Source organism: Thalassophryne amazonica, chromosome 13, assembly GCF_902500255.1.
Source record: "Thalassophryne amazonica chromosome 13, fThaAma1.1, whole genome shotgun sequence".
NCBI lineage: Eukaryota > Metazoa > Chordata > Actinopteri > Batrachoidiformes > Batrachoididae > Thalassophryne > Thalassophryne amazonica.
In genome coordinates this window covers 41,382,280-41,401,475 of record NC_047115.1, presented here as the reverse complement: position 1 = coordinate 41,401,475, position 19,196 = coordinate 41,382,280, and the positions used below count along the sequence as shown (strand labels likewise).

The 19,196-nt window shown below is 36.8% G+C and overlaps 1 long non-coding RNA gene across 1 annotated transcript; it reads right to left on the bottom strand.

The window, feature by feature from the left end:
* Positions 1-12,283: 12,283 nt before the first annotated feature.
* On the bottom strand, positions 12,284-17,435 carry LOC117524010. The gene is made up of 3 exons (XR_004564673.1): positions 17,385-17,435; positions 16,781-16,782; positions 12,284-12,334 (listed from the first exon to the last, which is right to left on the bottom strand). It is a non-coding gene; the product is annotated as an uncharacterized LOC117524010 (long non-coding RNA).
* Between the last annotated feature and the right edge of the window lie 1,761 nt (positions 17,436-19,196).

Genomic DNA, 19,196 nt, shown 5'->3' with positions numbered 1-19,196 from the left:
AATAAACAGGGTTTCAGAGTGTGTATGCCAAACACCAATGTCTACAAAACGTCTGTTAACATGTTGTAGATGGTAAAACACAGACTCAATTTTATTATTTTTTCAGATTTTTATTCCATAAAAATGGTAAGAGTAAACACAGTGTCATTCATTTTCTGTACCCCTTTATTCTAATTAAGGCACCAATCCCTGTAGTCACTGGGTACACCCTGTCACCATGCTGCCCAGATTCTTACATTTAATATGCAAGTGTCCACACTGTTTTATTCCATTTTCCGTAATGATTATTTACTTTGAGAAGACACGGGATGATGCTAGTCCCACCCGCTGGTGAGGCAGGGGGTACGAAAAAAAAAAAAAAAACTGGTTTAACGAGTAGCACAACAAGGTAATACTATACATTGTATTCCAAAGCAGATGGCCACCCCACTAAATCTGGTCTGCTTCAGGTTGCTTCCTATATTTAAAAAAAAACACGTGAGGTAGTTTTTCCTTATCACTGTCACCAATGTACTTGCTCATGGGGTGTGAAAGGTGTAAGCCTTGCTCTTGTGCAGTGCCTCAGGGTGGTTTAAACTGTGATATGGTTGTTGTTTGTCTTCCAGCTGCTCCCATTTGTTCAGGGTTGCCACAGCAGAGCCAGCACAGGTCCGCATTGGGATTTGGCACAAGTTTTACTCCAGATTTACCTGGAGAAACACACACACACAGCTCCCTAGTCTTTTGAAGAGGTCCTCCATTCAAATACTAACCAAAAACCACTTGTGAGATCAGACAGGCAGAGGCTCACACAGAACAGACTGGCTGTGATATGGTGATGTACAAATAAACTGAATTGACAAATAATGTAAAAATACACAAAATGCATCATAAATATGAAAATCATAACTTGCACTGTCCCAGTCAAAAATAGTAGTATGATAGAGTTTCAGTAGTGTGTAAATACACATTCACATGACCAATTTAAGAAGCGAGGCTTTACTTTTCCTTTCACCAGAAAATAAAGCAACAGGTTTTTGAAAATAGATGCTGCAGAGGCCGAGTACGGGACCTTGTGTTCCCTCAGCGGGTGGCTGTGGACTTTGTGTATTTCATGCCTAATTACCCTTCTGACATGAACGGACAGGTGCTCTTAGAATGATGTCCACTAAAGCAAACATTGCTACACACTTCATAAATATGAAAACTAAACACGCACGCTTTGATCTGGACATGTGAGGTGCAGTGACATCTGTCTCTTATGGCTTTCTGCCACAGAGAGCGTCATCTGCACTGGACCAAATGTGTCCATTTACCATGTTACAGTACAGCTTATTTGATTAGATTTCCTTTGAAGTTACAGAACATATGCATGTGTTCATTTACACCAAAATTAATTTTGTTTGACTGTAGAAGCATTTTAAAGTTGAATTAAAAATATAAAAATCCCAATTAAAGAAATGCATGTGCTGTAATTTGTAGTTGGTATTTTTTTATTTTTTTGCTGTAGGGAAGCTTTCTTTTCTGTGTTCTGCTTCATGGGTGCACACTGCCATCTGTGAAGCTGGTAGGTTCAGTGCCTTGCTCAAGGGTGCTTCAGCTTGGCAGATGCTTGCTAACATATGAGTGGCACTTGAGACTTTTGAAGGCCTGCAGCCTGGCCTGTGTTTATTATGGACACATGCTGTCCACTGTCTCTGTGGGGTTTGTTCAGTGCAGATGGGCATTAGAGTAATACTCCTAAAGTGCCTCTGTTCAGAAATAAAAACATTCAATCACATAAATGACATGAATTGTTAGCCAAAAAAACAAAACAAAAAACAAAATCTGAGGGATAACAGATGAACTACAGCTTCTGTTTACTGTGTTTATTCCATATGCATGATGAAGTCTCCAGTCAGACCTTTTTAATGATCATATCAGGAGTCGTGCATTTCATTTCATCTACTATTTACCATTATATGGGGAGTAAAGTTTAAATTTGATGAACACACCTTTTGTGATTTATATGCCAGATCCACATAAAAATTAATACTTAAAAATAACACTCTGCTCTATTGCCACTAAGTTGTTTTTTTTTAAGGACAACTGGTCAAAGATCAAGTAAAATCTGATCCCAAAAGCTGATTCAGTCATCTGTTCAATCAACACAACAGTATGGCTGAAACAGCTGTGCAGTTAACAGGGCGATTATGTATAAACTTGAAAAACCCTCATTTACATAATGAGCATTTTTTGTTTTTATTCAAATGGTGGTCACAACATTTTTCTTCATGTTTTCGCTTCTTTGACGATGGGGATTCATGCTTCATTCCCTTTTGTTTTGATTCTTCACTTCACATAAAGGAGGGTTCAGTCATTACCATTTTTATCAGAGAAATTATTTTTTATTTTCTTTGCAACATGTTGTATTTGGCAGTTTGGCTCTGTTCTGGGTCCTTACTGGCTTTTCATTTGCATATGTAGAAAGGAAGAGCAGCAAAACAAACCAGAGGATAGAGTTGACAACAAACGTGACAATGTCAGACTCAGCATTCAGGGAGGGAACTTTTTCAAAATGCAAAAGATGGCATAAGTATGTCTTTTAGGCTACTGTATCAACATGGCGGCCTCCATGACGGAGGGCCACTCCTATGTAGATCTCAATCTAAACTTATGAAAATTCATTAGACATCAGGGTTATATTAATTTTATATATTTTGTTTGCTTTTAAACACTGACTTACGTTGTAAATGTGGTACACAAACATGCTAAATGGACTGCATTTATATAATGCTTTACAGTGATGCCTCATATTCACCCAGTCACACACACACCAATGTGAGGGTGTTGCCATGCGAGGTGCTCACTACACACCAGAAGCAATTTGGGGATTAAGGAGTTTGCCCAAAAGCTCTGAGCGATTCAAACCAAAGAACATCTGGTCACAAGCCCAACGCTTGAACTGCTTGACCATCACCTCCCCACATTGATCATGGTACAAAAGTATTTGTATTTGAAAATATTTAAATACATTTTTCTGAGTATTTGTATTTGTATTTTCTGATTTTGAATTCAAAGTATTTGTATTTCAAATACATCGCCGATCCCCAGTATTTCCAAATACTTTTACAAATACTTTTTCAAATACTTTTCAAACTTGGGAATCTCTGTGACACCGTGTTGAATATAGATTATGATAGTTTGATTATTGCCTGTGATATTATAATAGTGAATTTGTGATAAAACATTCAATCCTTTACTTATCAATAGTATTTGGTCATGCTATTTTCACAATAAATTGTCACCGGTTTATCAGTTTTTGTGTTGATTTGTTGTTTATAGTTCATAGAAAGTATTTGTATTTGAAATACTCAAAATATAAAGTATTTGTATTTGGAATTTGAAAATCTAAAGTATTTGTATTTAAATACAATGCAAAGTATTTGACCCCATGTCTGCACTGCACCATGCCACATTAAGACATTCTTATGGGGTTACAAACAAAAATATTTTAAAGGAAACCTGCTAACAGAAATATCAATTCTGTAATAGTCTGTCACAATTTTTTTTTTTTTTTTTTTTTTTTTTTTTATATTTGAGTGTAAATGCTAAACATGCTGAGTAGCTGTTAGGATTCAGTTCAAAATATAAGCCTTAAATCTACATCTACTCAGAGAGGATTGGAGCCCCACATGCAAAAATACTTCAAGAACCAAACAGGAAGAGACATGTTGGTGCCAGATAAGAAAAAGTACCCTCTCTCAGCAAAGTGCTATGTTGCTATGACTACACACCTACAGCTCTTTATTTATGAAAGTAATTTCATTTGCAAATGAAACCGCCGCCACTGACGATAATCTTGAGAGGGTCAGAAACAGCTCTTGCAGTATGCTTTTGGTTAATGTTGTGTATATTTTATACATGTGAAGATGACATTCTATCTGATGGTGCATGCTCTAGTTGGATTCATGTCTGCGAGTGCATGGGCGGACCTGCATGTGGGAGAGAGAGAGAGACAGAGAGAGAGAGAGATCAGTCTGTAGGTGGAGGTTAAATTCTGTGTTTAAATGCAACAGTCGGAAAGAGAGCGATACAGACAGAAATGGAAACGACGAGGCCAAATCCTCTTCATGTTCTCATGATGAGCGTTTGGCCAATTAACAGTCTGTAATCCCACATAACCCCACATGGACGTACATTTTTATTTCCTCTGAGGAAAAACTGGATATAATAAATATGCCACTGCAGCAGATGTTATTTCAGCATAAAATAGAAGAATAGCAATTAGGGACATATTTTTGCAAGAAGTTGGCTCAAGAGATACAAAACCAAAAGAACAGATTAGGGAAGCAGATGGAGGAAAGCACCACTGAGGAAAGATGTGGATGAAGAGCGGAAAAAAATGGATGAAGAGCAGATCAAAGAACAAGGTGCTCCGAGGGGAGTGGGTGTAGGAGGAGGTGTAAATCCGGCTGAATGGGTAGAAAGAGGTGCTGTAGGTGGCTGGAACACACATCTACCCTACTTCAGGTGTGATAGCTGTGTGGGAGGTGTGTTTTATGAAATAACACATCTAGTCTTGAGAGATGTGCGATGAAAGAGTGAATAAGCACTTTTTACCAGATGGCCATCAGGTATTGCAAAGACTTTCCGTCTGTCTGTCTGTCCGTCTGCCCGTGCCCAGTGTAGAGAGCTCCAGTTGCCAAAGAATAAGTGATTTTGTGAATTCAGTGTATAGTTTGGGGTTATTCCACTTGATAACAAAACCAACCAGAATCACATCGCAAAGTGCAACGGTAATCGACAATATATTTACAAATAGAACAGATGAAATTATCAGGAATGGGATCTTGATGACAGATGTTAGTGATCATTTACCAGTCTTTTCAATATTTAAATATAAAAATAGGTACAAGAAAAAAACTGTTATAAACTTTAAAAGAGACAAGTCAGTAAAAGCCTTAGAGGCATTAAAATATGATCTTAAAAATCAAAATTGGGAAGAAGTTTATGTCAGTGATGTTAATGTAGCATATAACTCATTTATGAAAATATTGATGAAATCATATAATAAAAACTGTAAATTAATAGAAATTAGTAAGAAAAGAGTAAATAAACCATGGCTGACAAAGGGAATAAAAAATGCTTGTGCAAAGAAAAACTATTTATACAGGTGCTTTTTAAAAATGCAAACAAAGGAAACAGAAAACAGATACAAAAAATATAAAAATAAACTATTGACAATAATTAGGAAACAAAAAAAAAGATTATTATAGTGAACAATTAAATAAGAACAAAGATAATATGAGGGCAACATGGGGAATTATAAAAAGTGTGATTGAAAGTGATGGAGCGAAAGCAACTTTTCCAAATTACTTTGTCAAAGAAAATAAAGAGATATATGACATAAAAGAAGTGGCAAATGGGTTTAATGATTATTTTTCAAATGTAGGATCAAGTCTGGTGGGAAATAAACCAATAGTAGAAGATAAATTACATACACTTGTAAATACGGTCAATAGTATTTTCCTGGACAATGTGGAAAAAGATGAAATAAGAAATATTGTAAAAAACTGTGTAAGCAAAAGATCAACTGACCATGAAGATTTAGACATGATGACTGTAAAAAGTATAATAGAAACTGTTATTGAACCATTTACTTATATTTGCAATCTGTCTCTGTCAACAGGGATTTTTCCAGATGAAATGAAAATTGCCAAGGTAGTCCCATTATATAAAAATGGAGACAAACATAAATTCTCTAATTACAGGCCAGTATCATTGCTTCCACAGTTTTCTAAAATTATGGAAAAAGTTTTTGTGACAAGGTTGGATAAATTCACTGAGAAACATCATATTTTAAATAATGCTCAGTATGGATTCAGAACAAAACATTCGACAGCTATGGCAATTATGGAATTAATAGAGAAAATATCAACAACAATAGAAAATAAGGATTATTTTGTAAGTATTTTATTGACTTGAAAAAAGCTTTTGATGTTATTGACCACTCAAGATTGCTTCACAAGTTACAACAATATGGAATAAGAGGTATTGCACATCAGTGGGTAAAAAGCTACTTAGAAAACAGAAAACAGTTTGTTCAGATAAATAATATCAAATCAGAATTGTGTAATATTGCTTATGGAGTACCACAAGGATCAGTACTTGGACCCAAACTGTTTATTTTGTATATCAATGATTTTGTGAATGTATCTAATGTGCTTGGTAGTGTTGTATGGCTGGGGGGCCTGGCTGCCTTTTTGTTTCTGTCTTTTGTTTTTCCTTCCAGGTGGCTTGCATTTGGGACTGAGTGGCTGTGTTGCTGAGGTTATCAGGACCTCACCATGATCACCTGCGGCTCGTCAGGACTCACAGCTGAGGTGCATCTATATGGATTGGAACATGGTGGCATTTAAGACTGGAGTATACAGTGTGTATTTGCCAGAGACTCGACCTTGTGACCAGACGGGTGAGATCGTCGTCTCGGGAGCCATCTCATCATCAGTGGATGCAGAGAACGTCCAGGGTTTGATGCACGGTCTGTGAAAGAGGAGGGGGTGAGGTCTCACGCTCGTCAGCACACTTCCTGAGGTACGTTAGATTTTGTGACTAACATTTATACAGTCAGTAAATGTGGTGTCCCTCACACCTTTATTATATTGAGCTGTATGTTAGTCATGTATCGGCTTCCACTGCAGTGGAGTTTTGTGAACTGGATGTTCCATGCCTGCAGGTTGGGAAGCTGATTAGTAATCAAGCCAGGAAGTGTTTGCTGTTTGTACACCTTTAAGTGTTCTCTCTGTGTGTAGAGTGTGGACTCACATAATGGTTCCTTCTTTCACAGACTCGGTTTGTTGCGGCCACCTGGGGGGTGTCGGCGGGGTCCTTGGGTCCGAACAGCTTCTGGCTCCGGACCGTTAGCGCTGCTGGGAGCGCACCACGCCAGACCGCACTTTCTTTTGTTATTTTTTGTATCACTGTTATGTATTAAATTCAGTTAGCCTTTGTACCGTGCTCTGCTTATTTCATACTGGGTCCTTCAAACGCTGGTCGGTTCTCCGAGCTGCGTCCGACACATAACAGGTAGCATTGTATTTGCTGATGATACAACGCTGTTTTACTCTGGATCAGATATACAGGAAGTAGCACAAGTGATAAAAACAGAATTGGAAAAGGTTAAGCATTGGTTTGATATAAACAGACTGTCACTAAATATTAATAAGACAAATTTCATATTGTTTAATGACAGAGCAAAAAAAAAAATAACGTGTCATTACAAATAGATGGAATGGATATACAAAGGGTAAAAGAAATGAAATTTTAGGAGTCATAATTGATGAAGATCTTACATGGAAGTCACACATAAATTACATAAAAGGAAAAATAGCGAAAGCCATTGCTGTTTTGCATAAAGTAAAATATTCATTAATAGTTATGGTTTATTAACATTGTACAATTCATTGATTTTCCCATATTTAACTTATTGTGTAGAAATCTGGGGATCAACATATACAACTTATATACAACCTTTGTTTATTCTGCAGAAAAGGGCTTTAAGGGTGATTAGCAACATTGGTTTTAGAGATCCATCTAATCCATTGTTCATTAAGTACAGGGTACTTAAATTTCGTGATTTGGTCGATTTGAAAATATTACAAACAATGTACCAAGCAATAAAAATACTTTACCAACAAACATTCAAAATATGTTTGAGAAAAGAGTAAGTAGTTATAAACTGAAAGGAATAGAAGTCTTTAGAAAACCAAGATACAGAACCAGAGTAAAAGAACGGAGTATTGCAGTAAATGGTGTAAAATTATGGAACAATCTCAACAAAGAAATTAAAGAATTAAGCTTGCTTAAATTATTTAAAAAACGTATTCAACTAGATGTATTAAGTAAGTATGAAACTATAAAATAAGTTAGTGGGCTGTAAGGAAGTTAAAAAAAATGTAATTTGTTAATAATGTATAAAATGTTTTAAGTTTAAAAATGTAACCTGTCAGAGATGTAATCTATTTAATAATGGTCATAATTATGAAATAAGTCAGTGGTATGTGACAAGTTAAAGAAATACAATCTGTTAAATAATGTTGAAAAATGACACTGGATATTGAAAGATTGTATTGTAAAAAGGGGCAGAAAATATAAGACTTGTTCTTCTCTCTGCTCCTTTTCATTCTGGTAATGGAGATGCTTTATTTCTGCTTTTCTGTTTTTTGTTTTTTTCTTTTAAATGGGAAAAAAAAAAAAAAAAAAAAAAAAAAAGTCCAATCCTGTTACTGCCAGAGTCTTCACAGGGAACATTCTTGGGTTACAGAGCTTGGACAAGTTCAAAGATGGCTAACCTTGACCTATTTTAAGAGGTAAAAATGTCACATTCTGTTTCATTCTGTTCCTTTTTTTGAGGGGCAGGGTTGACAGCCACTCAGAATAGAGTGGCACCATGATGTCAGTGGCTTGTCTAGCTAGTTGCAAACTCCATGTTGTTTGTGTGTAAATATAACCTCTTTGTCATATATAATGTAAAAGCTAGTGAGAAACAAATGCATCTAAAACTGAAAATGCTGTTTTTGTAATCTCATAACATCTCTGGAGTGATTTACAATAGGGAGGGGTGTTATTTCAAAAAAAATTGGAAATCTATAAATGTTTGCATGGAATATGGAAATATACACGGAATAAACCACAGCAGGATAAATTTTGGGTCATTTGGTTCCAAAAACCCATATGGACGGAGCATTTGAAAATTTTAAGTAAGTCATGTGTCGTATATGTGCTGTTGACATAGAAAACCACTCTGTTGCTTATAATTAGTTCATTGTGGCCATGTCATCCTTTACATGTGATGATTATAATCAACTGATGTTCCTGAAATAAAAAATACATAGATTTTGTTTTACAATTGATCGGAACATATGTATTGACATTAGTTTTTTTTGTCAATTACTCTTAAAAAACAAAAAAAAAACAACAACAAAAAAAACACCAGATAGGCTTATTGTTACTGTAGAAGTTGAATATAAACTTGGGATCAAGAAACATTTGGAGCCAAATTTCAAGTCTCTATGTGCAGTGGTTCTCAAAATATGACATTTTTGTCGATATTTTTGAACCCAATATCTTCACTGGCTCCGTCCATATGGGTTTTTGGAACCAAATGACCCAAAACTATCCTGCTATGGTTTATTCCGTGTATATTTCCATATTCCATGCAAACATTTATAGATTTCCAAATTTTTTTGAAATAACACCCCACCCTATTTACAAGACATTTCGTGGCTTTCAGCGTGCATGCTATCTTCCGTTCTTGTCAAAAGCTCACGTATGCGCACACGCACGCCTTCCACATACAGATACACTTCTGATGGTTGAGTCCAGGAAGTCATTAAAAGCTTGAATCCAGGACAGTCTCAAACCTAGACAGTCTGATTCCCCACTCAGCTTCTTGAGAGCTACAATTAGAATATCCGCAAAGATCACAGCATTGTTCACAAAGTCAAAGTCCGAAACCTTTTCCTGGCCAACAAAAGCACCAAAGTCATTGGTTTCCACAACCCTACTCAGCATCCAGTCCACGCAAGCATGGAACAGTGTAGAAAGTGAGAACACACCCCTGACGAACACCAGTTTTCCCTGAGAAAATCTGAGGCTCAGCACTCACAGTATCTGTGTATAGGGTGGCTATGATGTCCAGTAACTTCTTGGGGTTCCCAGAAATTCTCAGGATGTCCCAGAGAGCAGACCAATCAACTGAAACAAACTGAGAAAATCAACATATGCTTCAAAGAACTACCGATATTAATTAAACATCTGCACATTAAAGAATCTTTTGCACACATAAACACAAAGGCTTTGTGATATTGCAATCTTGGTTTAGGAAGTTAGAACATGAGTTTACAGTTTGATTTTACTTGTATGATTGTATATTTTTGGACCAGGGTATTGCATGAAAATTCAATAAGGTATATCTTCTGTTATGTATTATACATTCCAAATCTAAGGTGGAACTCTACTAGTGTATACTAAGGTACTCCTAAATATTAAAAAAAAGATGAAGAAAGAAGAAGGGACAGAGCCATGATACTTGATATGATACTTTGTATGTCCATGCCCCATCTATTTTTGATGTCTTCCTTTGATACACAATCCCAATTCCAATGAAGTTGTGACGTTGTGTGAAATGTAAATAAAAACAGAATACAATGATTTGCAAATCCTCTTCAACTTATATTCAATTGAATACACCACAAAGACAAGATATTTAATGTTAAGTTACTGGATGCAGGTGCAAGGTACTTCTTTATCCACATCTAATATACATGGAAGTATATTTTATTGATTTATTGTTGTTGTTGTTGTCCATTCGGCTGCTCCCATTTTTTTTTTGGGGGGGGGTCGCCACACTGGTATTTGGCACAAGTTTTTTGCCGGATGCCTTTCCTGATGCAGCTCCAGTGTTACCTAGAGAAATACATGGTAAAAGTAAAACAATGCACACAGCAGAACAGACATGCAGCGTGCACAGATGCATGTATAGATGTAGATAGACCTTTTGTTTAATTACATGGAAGATTGAGATAATAATTCCTCATGTTGTGGAAGATGCATAGGGCTGGATTTGGCTCCAGGGCCTACTTTTTGTATTACACATTTGATTATTTTTAAAGGTTATATCATTACTAGACTTCCAAATATGTTCCGACGTGCCCTCGGGTTCAAATTGGAAACTGTGGCTGCATCATCAGGGTACCACTGACATTGTTATGCACATTTCACAAACAAGTCAATCATTTGTGCAGCTTCTTGACATCATCAGAAACGAACAGAGCAAACCCTCCTCGTCCAGTGCAACTACATCCGCTTCAGAATGTAGAGGGTCAGCAGTTCTGTCTCCACCACTTCTGGTCGCTTAGTATGCATACTTCCTGCCTCCTGTATTTTTTGCAGCTAACGAACACACAGCACATCCAAGAAGGGGAAGTGTGTTGTTGACAAACTATGATGTGCAAGAGCATTGCAGCAGCACATCTCGTCACCAGACTCAGTCGGCTTCTTGATGAGCTCAAATGTCATTGGATGATGGATCCCCTGGTTCCTCCAGAGGTCATGCTATAAGTCAGTTGCTCTTGTAAGAAATACAAATGCAACACCAGGGGTCTGTTCTTGCAAACACAAAGATGTTTCTCGCACAGAACTGTCTGGATGCTTTGACTGAGAACTCTGCGCACACAGAATTAGAACAGACCATCCTTTATGATGTGGGCAGTGAGCTGTCACACTCAGAAGAAGGTCACAAGGCCAAAATAGTTGCCACTAATTTTTCTCCTACAGTTATGAAGGCCGATTGAGAAGTTTTGAGCCTGTAGGGCGTGGTTCTTAGCTTTTGCATTCTGAGAAATCAACATTTCTCAAGAATGTGTGAAGTTTTGACTCACTGGGTGAGAAATGTTGAGAAATGTTGGTTTTTCAGAATGCAAAAGATGGAGAATCACATCCTACTTTTTCTGTGCCAGGCTCAAAACTTCAATCACCCCTTGTATAGCTATCAGAAAACATCATGTACTAATAACTTAAAATTTAGCGGTGAAAATATCAAATGATTTACTTGGAAAACACCTAGAATATTTTTACACCAGTCTGAGTTGTGCCCTTGGTGTCAACCAGCATCTGCATATCAAATGTTTCCCCCTCACATGTTTTCTTTTTCTTTGCCCAGATTTAGCTGGTGTAATTTTTATTTAACCAGGTTAGTCCCACTGAGATCAAGATCTCTTTTGCAAGAGAGACCTGGCAATTCTAAAGTTTCCAATTCACCTAACTTGCATGTCTTTTAAATGTGGGAGGAAAGCGGAGCACCCAGCGGGAACCAACATCAGCATGGTGAGAACATACAAACTCCATACAGAAAGGCCACAGGTGGGAATTGATCCCATGATCTTCTTGTTGTGTGGCAACAGTGCTAACCACTAAGCCACGGTGCTGCCAAAAATTTTCTCCTGATTTATCAATAACCCATAACCCTTGACTGGAGTAAGGGGGTATAGAAAAGGGATGGATTTATCATTAAGAAGTAGCCTTCCTTCAGTGAGTGAATGTGGTTTCATCTCCTCTACAGAAAGAAACCTTTCATTGAACCATGTCTTCTCTTAGTGATATCAGTGACAGTGCCCTCATTAATCCCAGAAATTATTGATGATCATAAATGTTCAAAAACAAATGGTATTTTTTTTGCAGTATGGTCAAACAAACAAACACATTTCAGACTAAAAATTGCTACAAACTGCTGATGGAAAAACTCAGTCCATGTACACTTCAGTTAACGGGCAAAGAAAGTCATGTGTGTCACAAAGTGAACATTTCAAAAGAACTTGCTCTTCTTTGTATATAAAATGTGTGATCAAGAATCAATTTAAGCAGATTGTTAAAAAGAAGTAGTTGTAAGAAGCTGGAAACTAAATGTGAGCTCTGAAGGAAAATCTGAAAAGGCTGCGCAAATAAATTGTCAGCATCATACAATGCTGGAGGGACCTTGGAGCACAGAGGACTAAAAAAATGAGTTATCCACTTCGTAAATTTTCTTTTTACCTGCTGGGAGTTTTATATATTTTACATTCCAGCCTCAAAACCGACCAGATTTACTGAAATCATGACTGAAATCTGCCATCAGCACTCTCTGTGGAGGCTGCGATGTTTAGTTTGTTGGGGTGATCACATTTTTTTTCTTCATTGGGTGGTAAAAGCAGTACATCATTTATTAAGCTGATAGTGCAATGCATTTTTGGGGTGATTTCCGCTTGGCCCTTTTATTATTTTAATTCCATTTTGTAAATAAATTGCAGGAATTTACAAAGCCCAACAGGCAGATTTGAATTAAACATCTGTAAAAATAAGTAATTGGTTTTTAATTGTCAGATGTGTGCCATGAAAACTGCTTTCTGAGGAAGATAATCAGGGACATGTCCACGCTTGTATATGGTGTTGAAATTTGATGAGCTACAAGAATTATTTATTGTATTTGAGTTACGGTCTGCAAAAGCTGGCTGGGATTCATTCACTCACTCACTCACTTATTCATATTTTTGCTGTTGAAGGCTTTTGGAATTGAAGAGACTAAACAGCAGTATGAAAAACGTTTGGCTTTTTGACTTTTTTTTCACGATGTCACCTCTTTTTTTATTGAAGAATTTAGGCTTTTCTATATTAACAATTTTAAAATTATGTGCTTTAAACTCATAACAAAAACAAATCTCTAGGACATAATATAAATAAACAATACCAAATCCAACATAATGGAATGCATAATTACAATAAGGTACATAACTATTTGAGCAGTAACACACACAGATTTTGTAATTTTGCCTCTGTCTACACAATAGAGTTGAAATGAAACAATCAAGATAAGTTGTAGTGTAGACTTTGATTTAATTGAAGGGGTTAAACAATATTATATTAACCATTTTAGGAAATACAGCAATTTTTGTACATGGTTTCCCCGGTTAATTGAACCATAGTACAATCAGTTTTCTTTTTTTTTTTTTTTTTGGACTGACAGAATCAAGTTGTTGTAGTGTAAACGTTCAGTTCTAAACCAAGGGTTTAATAAAATATAGAGCGAAGACAAAATTCCCCAGCTCTCCCCCTGTGAAGGCCAGGACTGCTGCATCAAAATTGCTGCCAGCTGTCAGCCCCGCCTCCATCCCAGCATCCACCTGTGGGCTCTGACTGTGGAAATAATTTGTATATCTCATCATCACTCCTCAGTATCACATGTAATAATCTGCAGGGAGTGATGAGGTCGGAGTCGAGACGCCAAACTCAAACTGTGTGCTGCTGCAATAAAGATAATAAAATGTGAATTGTCTGACTGAAATCACATTAACCACATAGGAATCACAGCAATTTGCATACAGAGAGCCCATAAGTAATTGGACAAGATAAATATAAGGCTTATTGTTAATAGTAAGGATCACTTTTATAGCTCGTTTCCTTGATACATTGGAGGACAGATACATGATCTTCCTTCTTTTAAATAATTTCTTTCTGTATTTAAAAGCTTGATACTAAAAGATGGTATATTTATTGGTTGTCTATGCTATTCTTCACCCTTCCTCCCTGCTGAAAAATTGTCTAAGGAAAAAGAAAACATAAAACACTACAAAAGACAATGTGACCCATTTCAAATCTTGATTTAGACGCATTTTTCATAAATCTTCATGGATATTTCATGAAGCAAACAGTTCAAAGAGGTGCTCTCTCTCTCTCTCTGAGTGTGTGTGTGTGTGTGTGTGTGTGTGTGTGTGGTGGAAGTGGGAATGCAGTGCATGCATGAGTTATGAACTAGAACAGACATTTTTCCCCAAAGATCCCAAAAGTGTCAAAATGGAAAACTTGCTCAAACAAAACAAAAACCACTTTATGATACTAGGTTTTATAAGCATTTGTATATAGACTTGAATTCATGCATATGTACACAGAACACATACATCTTCTAACAGATACAGATGTGGGCATAAGATGACATACGATTTCAGTTAAAATTTGTGAATCAGTTTTCTCCCTCTACATGCATTTGATTTTACCAAACAATATGTGTTAAGTCCCTCCGACCTGATCCCAGATCAGCAGTTGTGTGTGTGTGTGTGTGTAAGTCTGCCAGAATGTCTACTCTATTCCTATATAAAATAATTTAAAAATAACAGTAATATTTGTTCACTGTCACATTTTTCAACAGTTTACCTACAGTACATTAAGATGACTGTTCCATTAAATAGTAATGCCTAAAGGCCCCTTCACACATAGTACGATGTTTGGACGACGTTTGGACAAATACGGTGAAACAGTGCGAAACAGTTCAAATTTGCACATAATTAAAAAAAGAAAAGATAAACACATACCACCCACTGGATGCAAACCCATACCTTCCAAAAGCTCTGATTACCAGTCAGCAACTTTACCACTGAGCCACGGACTGTTCTTTGAAAACTGTGGGAATCTGCCTCATATCAGGAAGGACATGCAAGTATTACAAATAAATAAATAAATAAATAAAAAATAAATAAATCGCATACCATAGGGTCATTCTGTGTGAAATCAGATTTTCCAAAATCTTCCTGGGTCACTGACTCTGATTCTCATGCTTTTTTTTTTTTTTTTTTTACAAGTACTCACATATGTCTGATGAACACATGCAAAATATTTCTACTTAATTCCAAGTAGTTTTTTTTTTTATATAATTTTTTAAATCAATATGTAGGTACTTACAAAAAAAAAAAAAAATCATGAGAATCCGAGTTGGTGATCTGGGAAGCACCTGATGATTTCACACGTAATGAGCCCATATAAAAACACCGCATTAATCAAGTGAGCAATACAAATATGATCTGTCTGTTCCTCTATAGATGGCCCATAGTGTGCCTCATGTCAGAAAGGACATGGAAGTATTACAAAAAAAAAAAAAAAATTAATCGCACACCATAGGGTCATTCTGTGTGAAATCATGAGATTTTCCAAAATCTTCCAGGGTCACCGACTCAGATTCTCATGTTTTTTTTTTTTTTTATACAACCCCTGGCAAAAATTATGGAATCACCGGCCTCGGAGGATGTTCATTCAGTTTAATTTTGTAGAAACAAAGCAGATCACAGACATGACACAACTAAAGTCATTTCAAATGGCAACTTTCTGGCTTTAAGAAACACTATAAGAAATCAGGAAAAAGAATTGTGGCAATCAGTAATGGTTACTTTTTTAGAATCACTCAATTCTGAGGAAAAAATTATGGAATCATGAAAAACAAAAGAACGCTCCAACACATCACTAGTATTTTGTTGCACCACCTCTGGCTTTTATAACAGCTTGCAGTCTCTGAGGCATGGACTTAATGAGTGACAAATAGTACTCTTCATCAATCTGGCTCCAACTTTCTCTGATTGTTGTTGCCAGATCAGCTTTGCAGGTTGGAGCCTTGTCATGGACCATTTTCTTCAACTTCCACCAAAGATTTTCAATTGGATTAAGATCCGGACTATTTGCAGGCCATGACATTGACCCTATGTGTCTTTTTGCAAGGAATGTTTTCACAGTTTTTGCTCTATGGCAAGATGCATTATCATCTTGAAAAATAATTTCATCATCCCCAAACCTCCTTTCAATTGATGGGATAAGAAAAGTGTCCAAAATATCAACATAAACTTGTGCAATTATTGATGATGTAATGACAGCCATCTCCCCAGTGCCTTTACCTGACATGCAGCCCCATATCATCAATGACTGTGGAAATTTACATGTTCTCTTCAGGCAGTCATCTTTATAAATCTCATTGGAACGGCACCAAACAAAAGTTCCAGCATCATCACCTTGCCCAATGCAGATTCGAGATTCATCACTGAATATGACTTTCATCCAGTCATCCACAGTCCACGATTGCTTTTCCTTAGCCCATTGTAACCTTGTTTTTTTCTGTTTAGGTGTTAATGATGGCTTTCGTTTAGCTTTTCTGTATGTAAATCCCATTTCCTTTAGGCGGTTTCTTACAGTTTGGTCAGAGACGTTGACTCCAGTTTCCTCCCATTCGTTCATTTGTTTTGTTGTGCATTTTCGATTTTTGAGACATATTGCTTTAAGTTTTCTGTCTTGACGCTTTGATGTCTTCCTTGGTCTACCAGTATGTTTGCCTTTAACAACGTTCCCATGTTTGTATTTGGTCCAGAGTTTAGACACAGCTGACTGTGAACAACCAACATCTTTTGCAACATTGCGTGATGATTTACCCTCTTTTAAGAGTTTGATAATCCTCTCCTTTGTTTCAATTGACATCTCTCATGTTCGAGCCATGATTTATGTCTGTCCACTTGGTGCAACAGCTCTCCAAGGTGTGATCACTCCTTTTTTAGATGCAGACTAACGAGCAGATCTAATTTGATGCAGGTGTTAGTTTTGGGGATGAAAATTTACAGGGTGATTCTATAATTTATTCCTCAGAATTGAGTGAGTCCATATTTTTTTTCCCTCTGCTTGGTCTAAAAAAGTAACTGTTACTGACTGCCACAATTTTTTTTTTCTTGATTTCTTATGGTGTTTCTTAAAGCCAGAAAGTTGCCATTTGAAATGACTTTAGTTTTGTGTCATGTCTGTGATCTGCTTTTTTTCTACAAAATTAAACAACTGAATGAACATCCTCCGAGGCCGGTGATTCCATAATTTTTGCCAGGGGTTGTACAAGTACCCACATATGTCTGAACACATAGAAAATATTTCTGCTTAATTCCAAGTAGTATTTTTTTACAGTATGGTCAAACAAACAAATAAATTTCAGACTAAACTGCTATAACCTGCTGATGGAAAAACTCAGTCCATGTACACTTCAGTTAACAGGTAAAGAAAGTCGTGTGTCACAAAGTGAACATTTCAAAAAGAACTTGCTCTTCTTTGTATATAAAATGTGTGATCAAGAATTTATTTAAGCAGATTGTTAAAAAGAAGTAGTTGTAAGAAGCTGGAAACTAAATGTGAGCTCTGAAAGAAAATCTGAAAAGGCTGCGCAAATAAATTGTCAACATCTTACAATGCTGGAGGAACCTTGGAGCACAGAGAACTAAAAAAGTGAGTTATCCACTTCCTAAATTTTCTTTTTACCTGCAAGGAGTTTTACATATTTTACATTCCAGCCTCAAAACCAACCAGATTTACTGGAATCATGACTGAAATCTGCCATCAGCACTGCAGTGTTCTCGGGGTGATCACGTTTTTTTTTTCTTCATTCATTGGGTGGTAAAGGCAATACATCATTTATTAAGCTGATAGTGCAATGCATTTTGGGGTGATTTCTGCTTGGCCCTTTTATTATTTTAATTGCATTTACTAAATAAATCACAGGAAATTACAAAGCCCAACAGGCAGATTTGAATTAAAAATAAGTCACTGGTTTTTAATTGTCAGATGTTTGCCACAGAAACGGCTTTCTGAACAAGATAATCAGGGACATGTCCACCACGCCTGTATATGGTGTTGAAATTTGGTGAGCTACAAGAATTATTTATTGTATTTGAGTTACGGTCTACAAAAGCTGGCTGGGATTCACTCTCTGTCTAGCTCTCCACAATTTCTCTGACACTTACTGGACTGGTAAGCATTGAAAGCCAAGTTAGGCATGTCCAAACTTGTCCTCTGACACGCCGAAACGGAGGCGTTCTTTGTCTCGCTCATCAAGCGAATCGGTCGTGATGTGCGAAGCCTCCGCGCGGCGTTCCACGACAAAATCTCTGGGTAAAAGTGAAATCTGCCAGAAAATGGCTGATGTCCAGCTCTTGTGATTACCTGAGAAAGAGCACACGACGTCTCGTATCCACAGAGCTATCCGTTTAGAAATGATACGGTGTTTTGTGCCGCGTTGTCGCGTATATGGGATATTACATGGGCAAAGCAAAGTTGCGTTATCAATTCATCTGGCGCATAAAAATTCACAAGATCCAAAAGGTCTTGTCCTTGTTATGTAATGTTATTTTAATTTGGTTGACTTACAATATGATGACATTTATTATTTTTGAGTTACTGTTGAGACAACGTGGTTGTGATGAACTGACTCACTCACCCACTCAGCATTTTTGTTGACCAACACCTAAGTCATTACCAGTGGAGGGTATTTATGTAGTACACAAAAAAGCAGACAACTAATAATAATATACAACAGCAATAATATAATTTCACAAATGTATGAAAATAAGGTTTTGTAGGTGATGTAACCCCTGTGACTGTGGATTGATTTTACTGCAGCTTTTCATATCTAATGTAATATAACTGGTGTTTCCTGCAGACTTAAGTGTGAGAATAGGAGCCTAACTGCCACAGCAAATATAGAGGAGCATCAATTTTTCAGCATTCTTCATGCAAATTGAATGAAGCTTGACAAAGAATAAAAGTACATACTGCTATTGCTTCCTTTCTTTCTTTTTGATGGCTTTTACATTGCAGGGATGTGGTTTACTTGAGGCCAAAACAAGAGACCCACCACTCTGTTGGCATTTTCTCACCATGTCCTTGCTGTTTTGATTTAGTCCCAGGTTGTTTTGTCTCCAGTCATTTCACCAGGACTTTTGTTCTATTTAATTTTCTAACTGTAAGGCTGCAACATGTAAACACAATATAACATGTAAAATATTGCATTAAATACAAATCCGGTCAGCTCACTTAAGTGCAGGTGCAGGGAACTGCTGCCGAAGTGTCAGCAACAA